General features: G+C 38.5%; 1 long non-coding RNA gene across 1 annotated transcript; it reads left to right on the top strand.

Moving 5' to 3' along the window:
* Positions 1-5,051: 5,051 nt before the first annotated feature.
* LOC124290114 lies at positions 5,052-14,961 on the top strand. The gene is made up of 3 exons (XR_006901835.1): positions 5,052-5,136; positions 7,915-7,920; positions 14,950-14,961. It is a non-coding gene; the product is annotated as an uncharacterized LOC124290114 (long non-coding RNA).
* Positions 14,962-16,232: the final 1,271 nt, after the last annotated feature.

The raw sequence follows: 16,232 nt of genomic DNA on the forward strand, positions 1-16,232 counted from the left end.
GGGAATGTCAGGATACAAAGCCCCTCTGTGTGCTTCTAAATATAGAGCATATTTCACCCGTGCAACGTGATTTTATTAAACAACAATATTTCCATGGACCCATTGCTTGCATTCCGGGTTCATATCCCACCACATCAGGTCTCAGACTATCACCGACCTCGTGCGATTTATTTAGAGGCAAGTACCAATCACAGGGTCAAGGTCAGGTCCTCTCTTTGATATTACTAACAATCCGATCGTGCTGGTTGAATTATGTATACTCAAAGACAAAAATAACTTCAAAGAAATAACGAAAGTATGTGCAGCTGAACTGATCTGATGGACATGAAACGCGGTGCTCGCTACTTCTGCAGTTGAGTATATAGGTTCATGTTTGATTTCATATATAGGCTGAGTATTTATCAAATGCCAGAATATCTTTAGATTACGTCGTCAGGGTTTATTGATGTCGTTTATTTAAGAAGATGTTATCATTGAGCCTCAGATCCGACACTTTGAGTGGTAGATGCGATGTCGTGAAAATACAGATTAACCAAAGTCAACGGTCGTGGAACGGGGTTTAGAAATCATTTGGAAGCGACAGTTTATTGATGTGAGTTCCTTATTTTGAGGAACACATTGTTTACCTAACGTTTCGCTTGTTGTTAACTTATCACATGAACTTAAACAGCTGTCTGTTTCCTATTTTTTTCATTCACCTGAAGGATTAAGAATATAACCCTTAAAGTTGAAGTCCTCGAAATACATGGACATGTAATTGAACGGGCCTTGCTGTACGTGAATGAAATACATGGACATGTAATTGAACGGGTCTTGCTGTACGTGAATGAAATACATGGACATGTAATTGAACGGGCCTTGCTGTACGTGAATGAAATACATGGACATGTAATTGAACGGGCCTTGCTGTACGTGAATGAAATACATGGACATGTAATTGAACGGGCCTTGCTGTACGTGAATAAAATACATGGACATGTAATTGAACGGGCCTTGCTGTACGTGAATGAAATACATGGGTGAACGGGCCTTGTTGTACGTGAATGAAATACATGGGTGAACGGGCCTTGATGTACGTGAATGAAATACATGGGTGAACGGGCCTTGTTGTACGTGAATGAAATACATGGGTGAACGGGCCTTGTTGTACGTGAATGAAATACATGGGTGAACGGGCCTTGCTGTACGTGAATGAAGTACATGGGTGAACGGGCCTTGTTGTACGTGAATGAAATACATGGGTGAACGGGTTTTGCTGTACGTGAATAAAATACATGGGTGAACGGGCCTTGTTGTACGTGAATGAAATACATGGGTGAACGGGTTTTGCTGTACGTGAATGAAATACATGGACATGTAACTGAACGGGCCTTGCTGTACGTGAATGAAGTACATGGGTGAACGGGCCTTGCTGTACGTGAATGACATACTAGTAAACTGTGATGTTATCACTTCTTAATTCATGTTTATCTATCAACAAGAAATACAACTATATATATTCTTTAAGAATACAGATAGAAATAAAAGGTCAATGTCAAAGAAAGCGAAACAATGATCCATCATCCTATCAATTTTAATGTGAAGTATTAAAGCTTCATCCCTTTGTTTACATTCTCCGATTCTATTTAGTAATTCATAACTATGTTGCATAATTTCGTGGTGCACTATTAAGCCATTTATACTGTCATACCAGCAGCTACCCAGTCACTAACCAGTTTCACTTACATCAGCCGTATCCGGTGTGCACTATTAAGCCATGAGTTATACCTCACAGCTCCACCCACATCAGCCGTATCCGGTGTGCTCTCAACCACAATCTGCCCTTAATGAGTAGAACGGCTCATACTGGTCACAGCTCCACCTACATCAGCCGTATCTGGTGTGCTCTCAACCACAATCTGCCCTTAATGAGTAGAACGGCTCATACTGGTCACAGCTCCACCTACATCAGCTGTATCTGGTGTGCTCTAATCTGAGTAGAACGGCTCATACTGGTCACAGCTCCACCTACATCAGCCGTATCTGGTGTGCTCTCAACCACAATCTGCCCTTAATGAGTAGAACGGCTCATACTGGTCACAGCTCCACCTACATCAGCCGTATCCGGTGTGCTCTCAACCACAATCTGCCCTTAATGAGTAGAACGGCTCATACTGGTCACAGCTCCACCTACATCAGCCGTATCTGGTGTGCTCTCAACCACAATCTGCCCTTAATGAGTAGAACGGCTCATACTGGTCACAGCTCCACCTACATCAGCCGTATCTGGTGTGCTCTCAACCACAATCTGCCCTTAATGAGTAGAACGGCTCATACTGGTCACAGCTCCACCTACATCAGCCGTATCTGGTGTGCTCTCAACCACAATCTGCCCTTAATGAGTAGAACGGCTCATACTGGTCACAGCTCCACCTACATCAGCTGTATCTGGTGTGCTCTCAACCACAATCTGCCCTTAATGAGTAGAACGGCTCATACTGGTCACAGCTCCACCTACATCAGCCGTATCTGGTGTGCTCTCAACCACAATCTGCCCTTAATGAGTAGAACGGCTCATACTGGTCACAGCTCCACCTACATCAGCCGTATCTGGTGTGCTCTCAACCACAATCTGCCCTTAATGAGTAGAACGGCTCATACTGGTCACAGCTCCACCTACATCAGCTGTATCCGGTGTGCTCTCAACCACAATCTGCCCTTAATGAGTAGAACGGCTCATACTGGTCACAGCTCCACCTGGTGGGTTCATGCAAATACTGAAATAAACGTGACCACAATGCATTGCCAAATACGAAATATGAATATTTCTGTAGCGTTATGCATGCCTGCCATTGTGAATGTTCTCTCGGAATTTCCCTGTTTCTTAAACGGTTCAAAACACCTTTTTACACAGCATATGATCAGCAGGAATGCTAAAGTTATATGTTTGGTTATTGCAAAATATAGATCAGAATCCCTCAGTGAATGCCAGATGTTTTGCTGGTTTTGTTTGATTCGAGCGTTCCATTCCCCCATCCTGTTAGCAGGTCGAGCCTCACATCAAAATCCCCATATAATCTTCCAATGTGGAATATTTCAATCTATTTGCTTGTCTGGTATTTTTGGCCGTCTCAGAATACTTCGCAATGGTTGGATGGTGTGAGATTTAGATCCGTCGTCTCCATGATTAGATAATGTGTACTCTGTAACAGCAGGTGCTTCAGTCTCAATTGACGTCACAAGCACCTGCCTCCTGTCATATTCAGTATACAACTGACGTCACAAGCACCTGCCTCCTGTCATATTCAGTATACAACACTGACGTCACAAGCACCTGCCTCCTGTCATATTCAGTATACAACTGACGTCACAAGCACCTGCCTCCTGTCATATTCAGAATACAACACTGACGTCACAAGCACCTGCCTCCTGTCATATTCAGAATACAACACTGACGTCACAAGCACCTGCCTTCTGTCATATTCAGCATACAACACTGACGTCACAAGCACCTACCTTCTGTCATATTCAGTATACAACACTGACGTCACCAGCACCTGCCTCCTGTCATATTCAGTATACAACACTGACGTCACAAGCACCTGCCTCCTGTCATATTCAGTATACAACACTGACGTCACAAGCACCTACCTTCTGTCATATTCAGTATACAACACTGACGTCACCAGCACCTACCTTCTGTCATATTCAGTATATAAAACTGACGTCACAAGCACCTGCCTCCTGTCATATTCAGTATACAACACTGACGTCACAAGCACCTACCTTCTGTCATATTCAGTATACAAAACTGACGTCACAAGCACCTGCCTCCTGTCATATTCAGTATACAACACTGACGTCACAAGCACCAATTCTGACTCCCTACCCATGTTTATCCTGTTTGCAAGCCTTCTGTCAATGCCCGTGAACTTTAACAATGGTCCGTGGCGCGAACGTTAGGTGACATTTAACAATAATTAACATTACCTGTATGTATACACCATAATAATGTTAATTCAATAACAGTGTGTCTCTTATCAAAGAGTAGCATCGCTATCACGACGCTATTTAACGTGGGTCAGAGGTTCAAAGCGGAACACACCGTAAACGTTCACCAAACAAAATGGAATCGACGTTATGTTGTGACGCAATCTAGTGGGGCGGTGGGGTAGGGTGGTGCTTAAATCATTCGTTTCTTCACGCCGAAGACCGGGGTTCGATTCCCCGCAAGGGTACAATGTGTGAAGCTCATTTCTGGTGTCCCCCGTTGTGATATTGTTGGAATATTGCTAAAAGCGGCGTAAAACCATAATCACTCATTCACTCCAACAGTTATCGTAGTGCCCATGTTAAAGTTCACATGCAACCAAAAAAAAAACTATAAAACATAATTCAAACACAATTATCACTTATTCATGGCATATAATATACATTGTTGATTATGAACAAAAACAAATAAACAAAATTATAAGCGTACAATCGCAAATCAAAAGTGCAATTCTTGTACTTGGGTTTACTTCCCTCGAAACGAAGCACCCGAGATACCGAACCCAGTCAGAGCGGGTGGGCGTGCACTTAAGTGTAACGAAATCTTTCATTGGCTGGTTCATTTGCCGATACACTCTTTGTGTGTGTATGGGGATGTTGGGTTTTGTAAATATATGCATTTGGGGCATAACATTTTGCAATCAACATACACAAACACATGTCATGTGTACAAGTATCACACCTGCCTGTCTGTGAAATTACATAATACGACAGAGACATAAATGCGTTTTGTTTATGGTGTATAGCCTGATAGGTGTTAAATTCAAATTCCGCAGCGGAGCACAGCTGTTGAAACCACTTTTCACCCCACTGGGATGAATTTAGTGAATCGTTTGAACTCCAATTTCGCGGTGTGTGTGTGTGTGTTTGTTTGTGTGTGTGTTTGTTTGTGTGTGTTTGTTTGTGTGTGTGTTTGTGTTTGTTTGTGTGTGTGTGTGTGTGTGTTTGTGTGTGTGTGTGTGTGTGTGTGTGTGTGTGTGTGTGTGTGTGTGTGTGTGTTTGTTTGTTTCATCGCGTTATTTTGAATTCGCATTTTTGATCATTTGCTACTCAAGTAAGTCCATACCGACAGGTATCAGAATCTGCACAGTTGTGTTTTACGTGCACGTGACCTTGAATGTCTGGACTATTACACGAGCATCTGCATCTGTTGTGTCTCGGTTCCTGGCTGTTTAGACATCACACAAACAAAGTAGACTTTTCATCTATACATTTAAACGTCAACGTATATTTGTTATTTCTTGAAAGATATATATTATTATAGAGTGTGGTAAATAGTCATTTCTTTTCTTGGCTTAAAGTTGTTGAAAATATCCTAAACTCATGCGAGCTTAGTAATGTTTAGTCGAACATGGCTGCTGAATATGGTAGAAAGTAAGTCACTGTTATCAAGATGGCGGACTGACTGACTGACTGAGTTTGGTTTTACGCCGCTTTTAGCAATATTCCAGCAATATCATGGCGGGGGACACCAGGAATGGGCTTCACTTATTGTACCCATGTGGGGATTCGACCCCGGGTCTTCGGCGTGACGAGCCAACGCTTTAAGCACTAGACTACCCCACCGCCCCCTCAAGATGGCGGAATGCCATGGAGATACGTCCTACAAAACTATACATAAATTAAGACCCTATCATCACTGGATGCCTTTCTCTTATTGCCCAAATATATTAATTATCCACTATTAAAATTCAGAACATCTTATCATTGTTTACCAATTGAGACAGGAATACAAATGTAATACTCCAAGAGAAAATAAAACTTGTAAATTATGTGACTCGCCAGCAGCTGCAGATGAGTTCCATTTTGCTGTCCTGCTTTTCATGACTCTAGACGAATATTCATACCAATCAAATTGCTCAAACACTCAAATACTGTATCTTTAAGAATTTTGTTTACTACCTTAGATTTTACTGTTTTAACAAACCTAGCAAAGTTTATAAATGTTATCTTTTCTACTATAACAAAAGTTAGATAATGTATATGGAATAATTGATGTGTGTACTGTGTACTCTTATACCACTATTGGTGGCCTATTGAGAATAGAGTGAAGTGAAGTAGAGCCCTCGATTAGCACGCGGGTTGACTGGCAGACCGTAGGGAAGATGTGCTAAGCCAAACTACAACATCACCTGGAAGACCATCAACATCATAGCGAAGCTGACTTCAAAACCAGAATACTACGTATAGATATGTATACAACCATGTACATCTTCTCTATTGGCTGCCAAACAAAATCCTTAATCTCTTATGTATACGACCATATACATCTTCTCTACTGGCTGCCAAACAACATCCTTAATCTCTTATGTATACAACCATGTACATCTTCTGGCTGCCAAACAACATCCTTAATCTCTTATGTATACAACCATGTACATCTTCTTGCCAATCAACCTACTTAATCCTGTGATTGTACAATGCTATTTAGAAAGTGGTCAAATGCAACATACGTTTCATTTGGGATTACACTTTCTTAGTAAAGTACAGATTCTTGTACTTTTGTTGGGTTGAGTCCCATCTCAATTTAATCCTGTATACCATCTGTTCTATCAACATCTTCCGTTGTACAAACAACCTATTTTCGCCTCATCCTTCATCTATTGTCCAAACATCTCATGTATATATATATCACCCAAACTGCTTCTCATGCACCACTTGCTTGACAACCGCATTAGAATCTGTGTCGCAGCGTCGCCTATATAGAATAGAGAAGTTGTATATCAATAACATTGTCCTCATTCTTCATCTCACCAACTTCTAGAATGCCAATCAAAGAAGTATATGAGGGTGGCAGGGTGGTCTAGAGGTTGAGCAAATGCCCCGTTCGATCATGACGCTGAGCTTGACACCTACATTGACGTAAGCTGTTCTGGCGTCAACGTAATGACAATGGTGGAATGTGTGTTACCGACCCCACCACAGAGGCGACTTGTGTGTTACCGACCCCACCACAGAGGCGACTTGTGTGTTACCGACCCCACCACAGAGGCGACTTGTGTGTTACCGACCCCACCACAGAGGCGACTTGTGAGGTACAGCGCCATCGTAGTCGGAAGTAGGAGTTTCACACGTTCAACTAACTTCCTCTTGCGATTTTATTATGTCATGTTTGGTAATGGTTCACAGTTGTGTTGTTACTTCCTAATACTTCATTCACACCATTCCGCCCCTCCCGGAGTGTAACCCCCCTCCCCCTCCCAGAGTGTACCCCCTCCAGTCCCAGAGCGTAACCCCCACAATCAGCACACAGCTTCAATGCCCCCTCAGCATTTGTCTCCAGCTGATTACACTGCACACCTCACCTATATGTTCTCCATATAAACATATTTACCCCAATTCCGTTTCCGCATTTTTTGCAATTCCGGCAATGGTACTGGCGTGACGTCAGAGAGTGTGACAACATTGTCCCTGGACACAGATCCCCGCAAACGTCCCATCTCACATATATGTGTGTTGTCCCGAGGGTGGGGAAGCTGGAGTTATTGCAGGCTGGGGGGATATGTGGACTCCTCCCCCCCCCCCCCCCACGTCACTTCCTGTGTCTACTTCTCTGTGTGGGAGGACATGCCGATGTTTAACACAATTACTGACAGGTATCCCGCGCGTGTCGAGCACGTCGTGTGTCGAGGATGTCGTGTAATGGTGCCTCGGTTGAAGAAGACGACGTGTTAGTCTTAGACACAAACGTTTCGAAAATCTTACAACACGCTTTATCGCCATGGCAACAATGAGCGGCAGCTCTCTTCTAAACTTTGGTACTTCTCATTTCTGTTATAAATATTGTTATCAATAATTGTTATTGTTACATGTATAATGATATTTATCTATAAAACATATTTACAGTAGGTTATATATGATTAGTATTTCGTAATTACAGTGGAGAAGTAAGTGAATTGAATTAAAATTATTTTAATTAAATATTTGCAGTATTCCACTTCTATCCCGGTATGACATTTAAATATTGGAGGAGAAGGTGTTAGACGTGTAACACTACACTTGAACCCACAGACACCGGTGTGTGGACGCAGAACCTTAACCGCAACGTTATCGGGATTCGAACCCACATCCCTAGACGTTCCCAATACTGGCTCTACACCCCCATCTGCGGCGACTTAATACACCCGGGCCACCTGTGTCGCCTGCAGGGGAGGAGACTGAAGACTATGGCCGACATATTTTTGTCATTTATAATGTTTCAGTCTTAATCAAAGTTGGTTTCATAGTTATTCTTATGTTTTACTGAAACATGTTTATATGATAAAGTGGACATAGTTGGTTTCCTATGTTTTAAACACTGAAACATGTTTATATAGATAAAGTGGATATAGTTGGTTTCCATGTTTTAAAAAACACTGAAAACATGTTTATATAGATAAAGTGGACATAGTTGGTTTCATGTTTTAAAACACTGAAACATGCTTTATATAGATAAAGGGTTATTCTAAGTTTTAAAAACACTGAAACATGTTTATATAGATAAAGTGGACATAGTTGGTTTCCATGTTTTAAAACACTGAAACATGCTTATATAATATCGGTTCATTAAACACTGAAACATGTTTATATATGTTATTGCAGTTGCTTAACATTTTAAAGTTATTCATTCTCACTGTGTAAACCTGTCCTGTAAAGAAAGTTTCAAATTGAACCTAAAAGGTGCAAAGAAAAAAGAAGATATTTTAAGTTTCACAAATATTTGAGTTTTACAGGAAGTGTTTAAGCGGCACCAGAAAGGCCTTAACCATAATAGAACTCATACAACGACGAACACAGATGGACGCGGAAACCGATTGTTCCATACTCATTACACGAGATAAACGTGTCGGGTGTATAGTCAAAATTCAGGCTGACAGCATACTTTTCTAAGTAGTATTCTCTAAATACCAACCTTTATTAGTTAACACTGAGTGCATATGTTCAATTGATACACAATCCACAATGCTCAATGACGGATAACATAAACAATCCACAATGCTTAATGGCGAATAGCATAAACAATTCACAATGCTTAATGACGAATAACATAAACAATTCACAATGCCTAATGACGGATAACATAAACAATTCACAATGCTTAAAGATGGATAACATAAACAATCCACAATGCTTAATGACGGATAACATAAACAATTCACAATGCTTAATGACGGATAACATAAACAATTCACAATGCTTAATGACGGATAACATAAACAATTCACAATGCTTAATGACGGATAACATAAACAATTCACAATGCTTAATGATGGATAACATAAACAATCCACAATGCTTAATGACGAATAACATAAACAATTCACAATGCTTAATGGCGGATAACATAAACAATCCACAATGCTTAATGATGGATAACCTACACAATCCACAATGCTTAATGATGGATAACATAAACAATCCACAATGCTTAATGATGGATAACATAAACAATTCACAATGCTTAATGATGGATAACATAAACAATTCACAATGCTTAATGTCGGATAACCTACACAATCCACAATGCTTAATGACGGATAACATAAACAATTCACAATGCTTAATGGCGGATAACATAAACAATCCACAATGCTTAATGATGGATAACATAAACAATTCACAATGCTTAATGATGGATAACATAAACAATTCACAATGCTTAATGGCGGATAACCTACACAATCCACAATGCTTAATGACGGATAACATAAACAATTCACAATGCTTAATGACGGATAACATAAACAATTCACAATGCTTAATGACGGATAACATAAACAATTCACAATGCTTAATGACGGATAACCTACACAATCCACAATGCTTAATGACGGATAACATAAACAATTCACAATGCTTAATGGCGGATAACATAAACAATTCACAATGCTTAATGGCGGATAACATAAACAATTCACAATGCTTAATGGCGGATAACATAAACAATTCACAATGCTTAATGACGGATGACATAAACAATCCACAATGCTTAATGATGGATAACCTACACAATCCACAATGCTTAATGATGGATAACATAAACAATTCACAATGCTTAATGGCGGATAACCTACACAATCCACAATGCTTAATGACGGATAACATAAACAATCCACAATGCTTAATGACGGATAACATAAACAATTCAAAATGCTTAATGGCGGATAACATAAACAATTCACAATGCTTAATGGCGGATAACATAAACAATTCACAATGCTTAATGACGGATAACATAAACAATTCACAATGCTTAATGACGGATAACATAAACAATCCACAATGCTTAATGATGGATAACCCACACTAATCCATAATGCTTAATGATGGATAACATAAACAATCCAACAATGCTTTAATGATGGATAACATAAACAATTCACAATGCTTAATGATGGATAACATAAACAATCCACAATGCTTAATGATGGATAACATAAACAATCGACAATGCTTAATGATGGATAACATAAACAATTCACAATGCTTAATGGCGGATAACCCACAATAATCCACACAATGCTTAATGATCGGATAACATAAACAATTCACAATGCTTAATGACGGATAACATAAACAATTCACAATGCTTAATGGCGGATAACATAAACAACCACAATGCTTAATGACGGATAACATAAACAATTCACAATGCTTAATGGCGGATAACCCATACACAATCCACAATGCTTAATGACGGATAACATAAACAATCCACAATGCTTAATGGCGGATAACATAAACAATTCACAATGCTTAATGGCGGATAACATAAACAATTCACAATGCTTAATGACGGATAACATAAACAATTCACAATGCTTAATGGCGGATAACCCACAATAACCACAATGCTTAATGATGGATAACATAAACAATTCACAATGCTTTAATGACGGATAACATAAAAATTCAAAATGCTTAATGGCGGATAACATAAACAATTCACAATGCTTAATGGCGGATAACATAAACAATTCACAATGCTTAATGGCGGATAACATAAACAATTCACAATGCTTAATGACGGATAACATAAACAATCCACAATGCTTAATGATGGATAACATAAACAATCCACAATGCTTAATGATGGATAACATAAACAATCCACAATGCTTAATGATGGATAACATAAACAATTCACAATGCTTAATGATGGATAACATAAACAATCCACAATGCTTAATGATGGATAACATAAACAATCCACAATGCTTAATGATGGATAACATAAACAATTCACAATGCTTAATGGCGGATAACCTACACAATCCACAATGCTTAATGACGGATAACATAAACAATTCACAATGCTTAATGACGGATAACATAAACAATTCAAAATGCTTAATGGCGGATAACATAAACAATTCACAATGCTTAATGGCGGATAACATAAACAATTCACAATGCTTAATGGCGGATAACATAAACAATTCACAATGCTTAATGACGGATAACATAAACAATCCACAATGCTTAATGATGGATAACCTACACAATCCACAATGCTTAATGATGGATAACATAAACAATCCACAATGCTTAATGATGGATAACATAAACAATCCATAATGCTTAATGATGGATAACATAAACAATTCACAATGCTTAATGACGGATAACATAAACAATTCACAATGCTTAATGACGGATAACATAAACAATTCACAATGCTTAATGATGGATAACCTACACAATCCACAATGCTTAATGGCGGATAACATAAACAATTCACAATGCTTAATGACGGATAACATAAACAATTCACAATGCTTAATGATGGATAACATACACAATCCACAATGCTTAATGATGGATAACATAAACAATCCACAATGCTTAATGATGGATAACATAAACAATTCACAATGCTTAATGGCGGATAACCTACACAATCCACAATGCTTAATGACGGATAACATAAACAATTCACAATGCTTAATGGCGGATAACATAAACAATTCACAATGCTTAATGGCGGATAACATAAACAATTCACAATGCTTAATGATGGATAACATAAACAATTCACAATGCTTAATGGCGGATAACATAAACAATTCACAATGCTTAATGACGGATAACATAAACAATTCACAATGCTTAATGGCGGATAACATAAACAATTCACAATGCTTAATGACGGATAACCTACACAATCCACAATGCTCAATGGCGGATAACATAAACAATTCACAATGCTTAATTACGGATAACATAAACAATTCACAATGCTTAATGGCGGATAACATAAACAATTCACAATGCTTAATGACGGATAACATAAACAATTCACAATGCTTAATGGCGGATAACATAAACAATTCACAATGCTTAATGACGGATAACATAAACAATTCACAATGCTTAATGGCGGATAACCTACACAATTCACAATGCTTAATGGCGGATAACATAAACAATTCACAATGCTTAATGATAGATAACATAAACAATTCACAATGCTTAATGACGGATAACATAAACAATTCACAATGCTTAATTACGGATAATATACACAATCCACAATGCTTAATGGCTGATAACATAAGCAGTCTTCAGCTAAGCTGGTGTTGCATTAATCGTGTGTAATTGCCGAACATTGTTAGAATGACATTATCATTAATAATAACAACAACAATCTATACCTGTATGAAGACGCTACGAACTGACCCCTAACCTACTTGTAACTGTATATGTACCGTTATCGATACTGACGCGTGTATAGTGCTGTTTGTTGGGTCAAGGTCACATCAGGCACATCCTGGCGTCCTGTATATAGTCCAAGACTGGACCACATCAGGGGTAGAAAGTAATCCCCAACGGCGTGGCACGATGACACCAACATACGAAGAGTGGCGCCACATCTTGACCACCCGACCCCTTCTGTGACCTCTTACGACCAGTACTTGAGATATGCACCTGCGCATCTCCGGTGGAACCTGAGTGAATATGCATGGAATGCTGGTCAGTTATTGCTATACATGGCCACGTGACATGTCTGACCGGTACTGCTATAGATAACACCCATACTTCCTTAAAGTGTCTGGAAGAAGTCATCATAAAATGTAATTCACAATCCTACAAAACACGACGTTATATACCTGACATGGTGAGACCGGAACGTGGGTAGCTACCTGCATCATGTGTAGTGTTAAAAGGTGTCAACATATACCAGGTTTACTACACTGATCAGTAAGACATGTGTGGACGCTAGACGGCTGGCCCCAACAGGGTCTCTGTTCACAACCGTGTACGGAGTTCTGTTGCTTCCAAAACATTTCCTTCAGTGAAGTCCTAGTGCTTAGTAAGACTTTGATGGCTGGGGAACTTAAGACTGTGTTCTGAAACAGGGTTAGGGTTAAGGTTGAAACGTTCGCTCCTTACTATGTAAATTCCGAGTTTGGTTCTCAAACCGGGTACAATATATGAAGCCCATTTCTGATGTCTCCCGCCTAGAAATGAGTTTATAATTGGTGTTAGCAAGCACGGGACAAACCATCACACAGTTCTAATGACAACCATCTGTTTGGTCAGCTCAAGTTCCCAGGACATTTGGAGGCCCGTGATTCGTCAGATATTTCCTGAATAGAGGACACAGCCAAAGTGGAAACATTAAATGTTTAAAAGAACGAGTCATTGATTGAGTAAGGCAAATCGCAAAAACTTTATTTTACCAAAACATTTCCTTGTTATTTCGCTATTATTGAAATCAATAGTGTAAACACATCAATATTTAAACAGCATTATTCCTGTTTTCATTAGGCAAGAAAATATCAACATAAAATTACCAATCAATGACCCTACAAAGCCAGCGCTTGTCAAACACGGAACAACGCTGTATGTACGCAGAGCGATCTTACACAGAGATTCTTGCATCTATCTCCAGGCCATTACGTCATTGCCCCACATAGTCACGTTTTACTGTTATTTGAACATAATTGACACATATCTGAAACAGTTTCCTCAACCATGGGCATTGATTCCCTGATAGAAAGCATCTCCATCCTTGAGAGATATAAATATTACAAGGTTGGTTTACATTCAGATTAACAAATATATTCTCTTAACATATCATGTGTGAATGTGAGTATTATTGACTGACGGGACAAAGCTAATATGTTCTAACAAGAATACAAACACGGCCAGTTGTGCTGGTTACTGGAAACATTAATGTAATGTGTAGAAATGTAACCTGACCTTGTAAACGTTAAAACAGAGAGTCATCTAACCCAATGTTAAACTAACATCAGTATTGACAAGTCAAATTGAAAATAGATACACGAGGGTAATCTTTATAAAGATACAAGAGATGAAAAAATGCTGGAATTACCATGTTTTGTCGACAGGTTGAATAACTACTTTTGGAAGGCAGTCCGTTTGTATAGCTGATGTCATTTACATTCTCGAGCTGATTTCCTCTAAAACAATATTCAATATTAGATATCAGAAAATTAAATTACATTCATCAAGGTCACATATACAATATGACGCAACCAGCAAAATGTTTCCGAATTAAAATAAAATAAATGCTAACGATTTCGGCATTTTCAAACAGAATACTTCATAAATTGTTTTTCAAGAGAACATTGTTCCCAAAAATGTTCCAAAGATTTTTTGTTTTGAAATTGGAAATTTCGCTGCCCGTGTTTCTGTTTTCAGCCTCCGAGCCTCTAGTTGACATCTAAAAATAACCACAGACACAAATCTTTGTTTCATTATTTCTAAATTTAATACCATGCTAATTGTTGCCTGTTTGAACAACGTGCTATAGCTGCCGAGCGTGTATATGGCGTCTGAAAACAAACATATTTTTTAACGCGTATCGTGGAGTAGCGGGTGTAACCGTTACCACAAACACCCGGTGTCTTCACTTATTTTCAGGGTTCTTTTTACATATGAAGAAGAATGATTTATTCACTATAAAGGCCACAGGCCCAAGTACAATATGAAAGCAAGATATGTACATACAATGTGCTTAAGTTGGCACCAAAACACATATGTATGACACGTAGTCACAACACATACGTTGAAGATATGTATATACACATTTACAGTAAACAGCAACGTAACATGAAGGTTTCCTTAAACAAACTATAAATTTAGGGTCTGCATTTGAAGGAGATATACAAGACAATCATTATTTAAACATTCAATATTTCTCATATATTTCAGTCGTAACTAATTATATATTGGACATTCTAACATAAAATGTAACTAATCTTCTAACATATTCTAACCAAATGGACACAATCTTGATTTTCTGGGTATTCCTTCTTTTCTACCAGTATTCTTCACTGTACTTCATTCACCGAACTTTAAAAGGGATACATATCTTCCGAAATCTTTATTATCATATATTTCACTATTAAGGTCAAATGTGTAAGTAAGTTTAGTTTTACGCCGGACTCAGCAATATTCCAGCTATACGGCAGCTTAAGGTCAAAGGTCAATTAGGAGGATAATCGAAACTTCTTATCGGCCATTGACGTCATAGATGTATGCATATTAAACCATTCACTGTTGTTTCTTGTATCATTTTCGTCTATTGTATGATTTATAAAATATCATCACAATCACGCGGTAATTATTGTTATAGTTGTGGGGCTTGTTACTGTTTAATGGTCATCAATGTAGACAAAGTAGAATCATTGATCCGACCAAGATTTACACCAGAAAGTCTCTTTTCCAGAATTTACACATAAATTGTCCATTGACTGTAAAGATTTTAGGTTTCTGACATAAGAAAGTATTTCTTTTTCTACATTGATATTTACAGTGTACATAAATCACACATGTTATCATGAAACATGTTATATCTTCCTTCGACTATTTCCAGCAGTCTGAGTGGGACAGATACTGGAATTTTGTCAACCCTTCGTCAACCAATCATCAATCATTCCGTAATTGTTTTTCCCTGAAAGATTGGCAAGTCTAATGTCAAACATCTCACATATATAATATATATGTTAATTTATATGTAATATGTATGATTACATGGCTTTGACCCAAAGCTCATCGAAGTATACTGCTTAAAGAGAATGTTGTTTAACACATTTTGTGTAGTGTCTTCAACCTTCCCAACCCTAGAATCCAGTAAACGTTTTGTCCAGCACGACGCCACATCTACATCCAGATTGATGACTAGGAACTGAATAGGTTCTTTGTGAGCCGAACAGGCTATAAACTCTACAGGTATTATGGCTTACAATGGTCTG

Source organism: Haliotis rubra, unplaced genomic scaffold, assembly GCF_003918875.1.
Source record: "Haliotis rubra isolate DU_JTF1 unplaced genomic scaffold, ASM391887v1 Scf457, whole genome shotgun sequence".
Lineage (NCBI taxonomy): Eukaryota > Metazoa > Mollusca > Gastropoda > Lepetellida > Haliotidae > Haliotis > Haliotis rubra.